Source organism: Vicugna pacos, chromosome 19 (genome assembly GCF_048564905.1).
Source record: "Vicugna pacos chromosome 19, VicPac4, whole genome shotgun sequence".
Taxonomy (NCBI): domain Eukaryota; kingdom Metazoa; phylum Chordata; class Mammalia; order Artiodactyla; family Camelidae; genus Vicugna; species Vicugna pacos.
The window spans coordinates 44,832,916-44,841,850 of record NC_133005.1 but is presented as its reverse complement, the minus strand read 5'-3'; the positions used below and the strand labels follow the sequence as shown (position 1 = coordinate 44,841,850).

Below are 8,935 nucleotides of genomic sequence, written 5' to 3'. Positions count from 1 at the left end.
GCTCGCCACACACACATACATTAGCGCATGTGTGTGCATACAAGTGGTATGCACACATACCACCCATGCGTGCACGCACCACACTCACACACTTGACACAGGTGCGTGCAACACACAAGTGTGCCCACGTGACTGCATACCACACGTGTGTGCCCACGTGGTAACACACCACACCTACACAAGCTTATGCACATGGGCACATGCCCCCCTATGCACACGTACACACACACACACACACACATGCCAGGTGTGCCAAATGGTTAAAAGTGGTTGTACGGGGGAGGGAGACAAAATTGCACTGATTTATTCTTTTCATGTTTCTCTGTATTTCAAGTTTTCAAAAGTAAATTGTTCAGCACTTAAAAAATACAAAATGATCTATTGAAGTAAGAGAGAGACGAAAGGTAGATGGTTCTGAAACAGAAGCCGTCGCACCTGACGCGTGCCCGGGGCGACCTCCCGCCCTGGGCCGGCCCCTCCTCCACGCGGCTCTCTCCACAGCAGCCGGGATTTTCAGACGAACATCCGAATGGGTGCCGAGCGGGGACAGCTCGCTGAGCCTGCAGGCGCAGCCAGTGTGCTGTTTCTGTGTTCAATGTTAGCAGGCAGGCTGGCTGACTGGGAGACAATGGGGTCCCCATCCACGGACGCACAGCTTCCGGGGTGTGTCCCCTCAGGCTTTGGTGCTGGCAGTGCGGACCCCCCAGGATCACTGGTGCGGCCCTGGGGGGGTGACAGGTGCACACGGAGCTCGCCTGGGTCTCTGCCTGGCCTCACACTGGTGATGGCACCGGGCTGGGAGGGAGACCCCCGCCCACCGCAGGCTCTGGGTCAGAACGTGCTGCCAGCTCTGAGCCTCGGGCGGGAGAGGAGACGAGAGAGCCCCCGCGCAGCTCTGTCCACAGCCGGCCCAGCCCAGGCTCTCTGCCCCGTCTGTGGACCATCTTACCCTTTTCCCTCCCATTTTCCTTACAACCTTCACGACTCCCATGGGAAACACTTCATCACCAGGGAAAACAGTAAACCTACCACAAAGGGAAGCAACCGTCAGGAACACTGGGCGCGGAGCGAGGGTGCGAGCTCTCACCTGGATGCGGCCCCTGGGGAGGGACGGTGGCGGGGCCGGGCAGGTGCCGTGGGCGTGCTGGCTGCAGGCCCCTCCCCAGGGCGGCAAGCGCGCACCTCGCACGCGGACGCCGCTCAGCACGCCACCCCGGGCTGCCACCTGGGCCCAGCGAGGCTTTTGTTTTACGGAGCACATGCGTTTAAAAGGGGAACTTGTGACACTGCCTCACCCTGTGCTTGCAAGTAAGCGCAGTGAGAGCAACATAATGCTGTTAAGCTCTTGCTCCACGCCTGGCGCTGGCTTCCTCTGGGAAAAAGCGAGGTTCGCAAGAATAAGAGCCTCCCGGCGGCCACCCGAGGCGCTGATGTTGGGTGAGAGCTTACTGGACAGCTGCTGTCCCGACTCTGGACTCACTCCCCACCCTCCTTGCAATGTGGGAGCCCCCCAGGGTCCTCAGGACTCACTCCCCACCCACCCCGTGCCGTGGGAGCCCCCGAGGGTCCCTGGGACTCACTCCTCACCACCCCCCATGCTGTGGGACCCCCCGAGGGCCCCCGGGACTCATTCCCCACCCACCCTGTGCCGTAGGAGCCCCGAGGGTCCTTCCAGGGGTTCACAGACCCCAAGTATGGGGGTCACTGCATAGCCTGACGTTTTGGACGTCTTCAGGCTCCGATAGCCTGTTTTGAATAAAGTGCAGTTAAAATCAGCTTACCTGCACCAGCCTCTCACCTCCGCACGCCCAGCCCTAGGCGTTCAGCCCCGAGGGGCCGCACACCCCACCCCACCTGGCCCCTGTGGTCGAGGCTCATGGCCAGCAGGAGAGCAGAGGGGTCTCCAGCCCCGCCTTGGAGGCCCAGAGCCCCGCTGTCCACTGGGCCCTCCTCTGGCCTCTGGTCGGCACGGAGCCCTGTTTTAAAGATGCCAGGCCCGGTCCCCAAGGAGGTTTTCTTCCTTGCAACCAGCAGGCCAGATTGAGGTGTCCCCTCCTACCCAGCAGTCGAGCTGGACAAGGGAGTCCCAGACTCACACACGCGCTGGCCTCAATGCATCACCTGTTACTTAAAACCGACTGGAACCGAGTCATGGACTGTTGGCCTGAGATTCGGCCCAGAGACCTGCTGTGCTTGCCTGGCTCCCGGAAGGTTACAGGATTGGGAATTTCCACACCAAGGCCCAGTCTGCCCGCACGTCTGGGAACTGGAAGCAGGGAACCCGGCCCTGGGGGCTGTGGGGGCACCCAGGGTCCAGCCTTGGTGGGCAGGGCCCTTTCCCCACTCAGGAGGACAGCACCCAGGGGTGACTGACCCCAGCAGGTGCACTGGGCGGACGGGAGGTCCAGTTGCTGGCCTCCCCTGGCTGAGCCGCAGCACAGCCCCAGCAGTCGTACCTGCCAAGGGGCATAGGACATGGGGGCCCAGCCCCCCCGGGAGAGGACGGGGCCTCCGGAGTGGACTTGCCACCCCAGGCAAGGACAGGTAGGATCTCCCCAGGGAGAGAGAGCAGACAGAAGACGAGCCAAGGGATTCCAGCCACAGGGTTGGGGGAGGGGGGCGTGGGGAGCTGCACTGGGGGGTGAGGGGTGTGACAGTCACCAGACTTGCTCAGGAGGGGGCTGTGGGTGACGTCGGGAAGGATCGGAGCAGAGCAGGGACACGACCTGTCACCTGCTTGGCGATGGGCCCTGACTGCGTGTCCTCTGCCCCCGGCCTGCTCCAGGCCCTGGGGCGCGGCCAGAGCAGGGCCTGTGTGTCCCTGGCACCACGACGTGGCAGAGGGGGGTGACGGGTGAGACAGTAACAGTGAGGGGAACCGGGCAGCACCAGGGCCCCGAGGGGGCAGACGGGACTCGGGGGAGGAGGAGGGTGACAGCGGGACCGGACCCACCAGCGAGGGGACAGGAGCCGAGCACCGAGACAGGAAGCCCTGCAGCAGCGGAGGAGAGGGTCCCGGCAGAGCAGGAGGGAGCGGGAGCTCGGGGCGGGGCGGGGCGGGGGGTGGTGCAGGACGAGGAGGGCGCGGCCCTGGGGGCTGCAAGGCCCGGGCAGAGGGCGGGTCCGAGCGCGTGGGCGGAGAGGCAGCCTGCAGCCCAGCGGACGCCCTTCAGCTGCAGTGGACGCTCTCGGGCCGGCAGTCACGGCCACAGGGCCGCTCACCCCTAGAAATACAGGAGTGGGCGGCCCTGGGAGTGAGAAGGCCGGAGCCCCAGACAGAGCAAGCCCCAGCAAACTCAGCACCCCTGCGTCACCGCAGTGGCTGTCACGGCACCTGCCACGGCAAAGGCCAGAAGTTGGTGTTCAGTCTCCGCAGGGAAGGCTCCTGGCTGCCGGGCTCTAACGGAATCCAGAGCCAGCCCCGCCTAAGAGGTGGAGCTCACCGAAGTAAGGCCTCGGGTCCCTGAAGTAGCGGGCCCCTCGGCCTCCCACGGGGCCCGTCCAGAGCAGCGTGACAGGTGACCCGTGTACCCAGAGGACAGGGCGCGCCCCACAGACCAGCTCCACTTCCCCGCATTCCCTTCCCAGTTGCCTGTTTCTCCTGCACTTTGAACGTTCTCCTCTGGGAACACTAGCTGTGAGCCCTGAGCTGCTTCCCGAGGGCCGAGCCCCAGGACAGAGTCTCCGGCACACACAGAAGGAAAGGCATCCCCTGCCCACACCTGGCCCCCGGCCAGGGGGCTGCTGCCTGACGTCACCGGGAGCCGCGATGAAGATCCAGTCCTCGGCCCACGAACACATCACTTCAACATCGAGAATGAGGACTTCCATGCACCACTACAACCCCCAAACAACACCACGTCATCTGGGAGGCCTCTGGCTCAGCAAAGCAGGGAGGGGAGATGGATCGATACAATGTTATCAGCCAAGCAGTTTGATTCCTGCGCATTTAAGCACCAGGCACCTCTGGCCTCAATTCTCTCAGGTCAATATAATTTTACAGAGGTACCCAATTCTCGGCCGTGAAATAATGCTGGCAGACAGGCCTACCTGGGGAAGGGCGGAGGTGGCAGGGAGTGGGGGGTAGGTCAAACAATTTTTCAAACAAAGCAGAAGGCAGTCCGTGGCCTCCTTGGCCCCCAGACCCCCAGCGAGGAGCCGCCTGCCACGCAGACGCCTGGACCAGCCGAGCAGCACCCTGAGCAGGAGTCCGCCACGGATGCAACTCTCGCCCAGGTCACAACACAGACTTTGAATCGGAGAAGCGCGCGGGGCTGACGTGCGGGGGCCCTTCCGGGCCTGATGGGCACCCCGTCCGCAGCTCCAAGCCAGGACCAGAGCCGGAGCGCCCGCCTGCCCCTGTGTCACTGGCGCGCCCGTGGGCTGCTGTGCACGAAGAGCACAAAGGGAGAGGCCGTCTGGCACGAAACTGCACCGCAGTCGCTGTCCTTGTCCAGTTACGCCCAGGGACCTGAAGCCAACACGGCCCAGGGGGTGATTTCATCAGGCGGAGATCCACGTGCCCCACTTTACTCCGATAACAGCCCATAAACAAACTGAGTGAGCCCTCGCACGGCGGTGCGAGACGGAAGGCACTTCGGCTTTTCCGTTTTATGCCCGCCCTCCTCGAATTATCTTGCTTTCATATGTTCTTGCTTGTCAGTTCCAGCCCCTGCCCGCTCCAAGAGGCGGGAGAAGCTCATCTCCTAAAGGCCCTTTCCCGGGAAGGCGGCTTCCCGGGCGTGCCGTCTTCTCTCCCCAGCTCCCCAGCACGCCCTGCCTCACCGCTCCGCTACCTGGAACGCCGCACATGCTGTGCGACCACAGTGGGGCAGACAAGGGGGGGAGGACCGTAAACATGACATTACTGCATATCCCAATACAACCAGGAGACAAGGGCAGTGGACGTAATTAAGTTCACTCAGCTCAGGCAGAAGGGAAGGGAGAAGACAGCAAAAGAGGGCCCGGTGGAGGGGTGACCTTTGAATCAGGAGGCCCTGGGAGAGCCCCGCAGACACAAGGGCAAGTGGGAAGGGAGGCAGCCAAGATGGGGGAACAGAGCAGGGAAGGGCTGGCAGGTTCCAGCTACCTGGGCAGGGATTCAATGCCGGCCCCAGGGGTCTAAGACTCTCCAGGGTCCTGTGGTTAATGGGCCAGCGATACCCACAGTTACGCTGATCTAGGAATCCAAAGATCCACCGTGTTTAGGAAGCTGGTCACTACCTCCTGGGGCCAAACGAACAATGTGAGGTCTTGATGACCGTGTGGCACCTTGCTGGCCCCCAGGGGCCCCGGGCCTTTGTAGAGCCGCTGTGGTAGGTGAACAGGCCCGTCTCTGTTGTCCAGGACCACAGTCCTGGGCTTCCAAGGACACGCCTACCACCAGAACATCTGGCTTGAGCACAGGGGCGGGGGGACCTTGGGCACAGCCCTGTCACTGTCCTAGTGGGGACAGGAAGATGGCAGAGGCATGGGGCCATACTGACCTACCACTCCAGGGTGGCCTCTAACCCTCTCTTCCTCCAACCCCCAGGCAGAACACCGAGCTGAGCACCGGATCAGGAGCAACTCCGCAGATCACGGTACTTAGATGTTAAGTCGAACCGAGTGCCTCTAATCTCAACACTGCAGGTCATTTAAAAGCAGAGGCGTAAACACAACACGGGCACGGAAACCTCTGGAATATGGAGCACGTTTTGCTCGAAACCGCAGACTTGCGCCTCCGGCCCCACGTCCTAGCCTGAGCGTTCAGACAGAAACGAGACTTTAGTTTATGCTCGGGGAAAATACAGGTAGATTAATAGGCTCCAAGTCAAGCTGCTCGAAGAGGTTTCCCTGTGCCAAGAGACAGGCACTGCGAGCCTCCCTGAGCAGGTTATCATTTCAACATTGTAAAGCACTAGCCTTATTTTTTTTAAATAGCAAAACTACAATTATCTCCGCACGTCCGGCATCGCTGCTCTGCAGTACTCCCGCCCAGCGAGCCACCTGTCAGCCACACGGCCAGGATGAGCGTGTCTGAGCCACGCCAGACGGCGGCCTTATCAAAATCCAGCCGCGTGAATCCCTTTCCTTACATCAGAAATCAAATAACTTCCCAGAGAGCGGCTGCGGTCCCACTGGGAGTCGGCGAGCAGAGATTAACGGCGCACGATGTCAGGAAATAAATTGATAAGCGTTCGCCTCCGCTGCTACCGGCCGACACCCAGAACTCAGGACTCCTCCAGAAAAACCCAGGCGAGGGTCCGGGGCGACGAGGGTGTTGCCGTCCACATTCACCACCCTGGAGAGACCAGGATACCAGGCTCCTCTGCTGTAAACCGCCCGCTCACCCACAGTGCCATTTCCAACAACATAAGTTTTAACCCGCACGGCATTTAAGCAAGAAGGAAATAATATTTCAAAACTGGTAAGAGAAAATGCAGTAAGACAATGCCTCGGTCACTGCTGGACGGATGCCTTCCTCATAAAGTAACCACCTTTCAGTGTGAGCAAACAATGGGACATAGACAGGCGGGGCTGCAGCCTCCTTATCTGGGGAGCGTCCCTCTGCTCCCCTGGGGTTGGAGGAAGTGATATTAGGGCCTCCTCAAAGCAGCAACCTTAGAAAACCACAGGGGGTGGGGAGGAGGGGCTTTTTATTGGCATGTCACAGAACGGCACCCTTCCTGAATCCTCCTTTTAGGACCCAACAATGGAGTGCGTCTCCTAGAACCCTGAGTGCCAGCGCAGGGGCTGCCGGGAGGAGGGAGGCCTGGCTTGGAAGGAATCCTCTTCTTAGTGCTCCATACGGGAGGCACAGCCGTGGACGTATGGCACGATTTTCAGTGAACGAGGGAAGCCACCAAGAGCAGGAGTGGCGTCCTGCTCCCAAGTGCCCTGTTCTGCTGGCCCTGCCCTCCGCCCTGCACTCCTCCCCACCTCCCCATCAGTCCTGGAGTCCAGACCTGCCCCCACCAAACCCCCAAACCAAACATGGGCACATCGAGGGGAGACCTGCTACCCTTCCTTTTTACCTTTCAATCGGGAAGAGGCAAAACCAGGATTCTCATGACAGGACCGTCTCGTGAGCGGCTCCTTTTCAGGGGGGAAGGCACAGGCTCCAGGCTGACAGAGATAAAAGTCAAATTCCCATTGTAGGTTCACGCGGCCCCGCCCGCCGTATGAGGATGACAGGTGAGAACCACGGTGCAGCATCAGGCGAGCACGCGAGGTTTCAGGATTTAAACCCGGACACGTGAGCCCCCAGGATGGAGCCTCCTGGTATAAGATGCTGGAGCCTGCGGCTCCACGCCAGCTGGAGGGGAATTCAATCCTGCTCACAAAGAAATGAGAAAGGCAGCCGCCTGGCCCCTCCACTGAGCTGACTCAGCGAGGCCGGGCGTGAGGGCGTCTTCCATCACTTAGGAAGGAGCGTGGGTGCCGACAGGACCCCAAGGCACCGGGACACTGACACACCAGTGGTGGAGATCCCGCAAGCCCGGTCCTGTAGGTCTCCTCTAACTGCACTGCATCCGCTCTGCCCCTGCAGAGGATGCTTTACCTCCATCCCAGGCAAAGCTCACAGCACAGAGTGAGGGTGGAGACTCTAAGGCGAGAAGGTTCTCCCATCTCACCCCCACCCCACTCTGTTCCTGCGAAACTCCGGGAAGTTCCGGAATCTCTGTGCACTGGAATTCCACTCTAAAGAGCGGAGGCACCCCCATCCAAGTCAGGGGCTGCGGCAGAAGTCTGTCACTGTCATCACACTTAAAACCAGAGACCTTGGAAATGTCTATGCTTCTAGGAGTCTGTGCAGATGCGCCGGTGCGGCCAGATCGTGGACCCACAAACACAGCGCAGGTCTACCAGGGGGGACAGATCTTCCGTAATAAAGACGCATCCACAGTGTCTAGGACCCGGAATCCACAGCACTGACCACGTGATTAACCCAGAAATACCCCAGAGAAACACTCCCACCCACTCAGAGACGCTCTCCTTTTGGTGAAGGTGCCCCTGCTCAACCAGAGGGAGAGGTGCGCGAAGCTCGGGCTGTATCCCCCCAACCCCCTCGTTTCCAAGGATCTAAGACTTCAAAATGGATTTCAAAGGCCGCTGCAATGGTGGCAGCATGACATCTTACGTCTCATAAGCTATTTTGATTAGCCAGGATGGTAGAAAATTGACGTTTACTAGCCATTAACCTTTCAAGCATGTAACTGTTTTTTTCTCCCCCCTCACATGGAAGCGTATCTTACACGTCTCCACGGATAACCCCTAAGCTGTCCAGCTCCTTTAAACAAAAAGTCAGCGTGAAACCTCCCTGTTGTCAAAAAAACATAAGTTCTATAATTTTATGGACTTTTGACCGCAATTTTATCGCCTTCAGCCCTTTTCTGGTATTCTGTTTTTATCTTAAAATATAAGAACTAGATGAGACAAGCGGCACGCTCCCGTCTTTGTACCTGAGGGAAGGGGGGAAAGAATAAGACATCCTGAGAAAAAAGCGTCCGGCTCTCAGCAGTTAGGCGCCTGCGTGTGGCGACGCCTCCCTCTGATGCTGGGTCTCCAACAACGCGTCAGCTCGGTGCCTCGGCGTTAACGAGGACGTGGCAGAATCCGGTCACACCCAGCCCTGCGGACAGCTGACGGTACTGAGATGACGTTCGTGTGCTGCCGCCCGCCCCCACGAGCCTACGGAGCTTTAAATACGCCACTCCATCATTTATTTACTCAATTTTGAAAACACGCCTTTTAACAAAAGGTCTCTGGCCACACATAAGAATGTAAAGGTCAGGAGGGAAAAAGTCCCCAAACAAAACCATAAAAATATCAAATCGAGCAGCCATCTAATGGAAAAAATTACCACTTTAAAGGCCACTTCGTCACATCTCAGGGCCAAGACTCTGGAGGAGGAGAGCCTGGATCGTCCGTTAATAACAGCAGCGACTGCAGG

At 59.4% G+C, this 8,935-nt stretch overlaps 1 long non-coding RNA gene across 1 annotated transcript; it reads right to left on the bottom strand.

Moving 5' to 3' along the window:
* Positions 1–314: 314 nt before the first annotated feature.
* Positions 315–7,602, bottom strand: LOC140687333 (uncharacterized). The gene is made up of 4 exons (XR_012061542.1): positions 7,459–7,602; positions 7,017–7,107; positions 1,643–1,746; positions 315–1,100 (listed from the first exon to the last, which is right to left on the bottom strand). It is a non-coding gene; the product is annotated as an uncharacterized lncRNA (long non-coding RNA).
* Between the last annotated feature and the right edge of the window lie 1,333 nt (positions 7,603–8,935).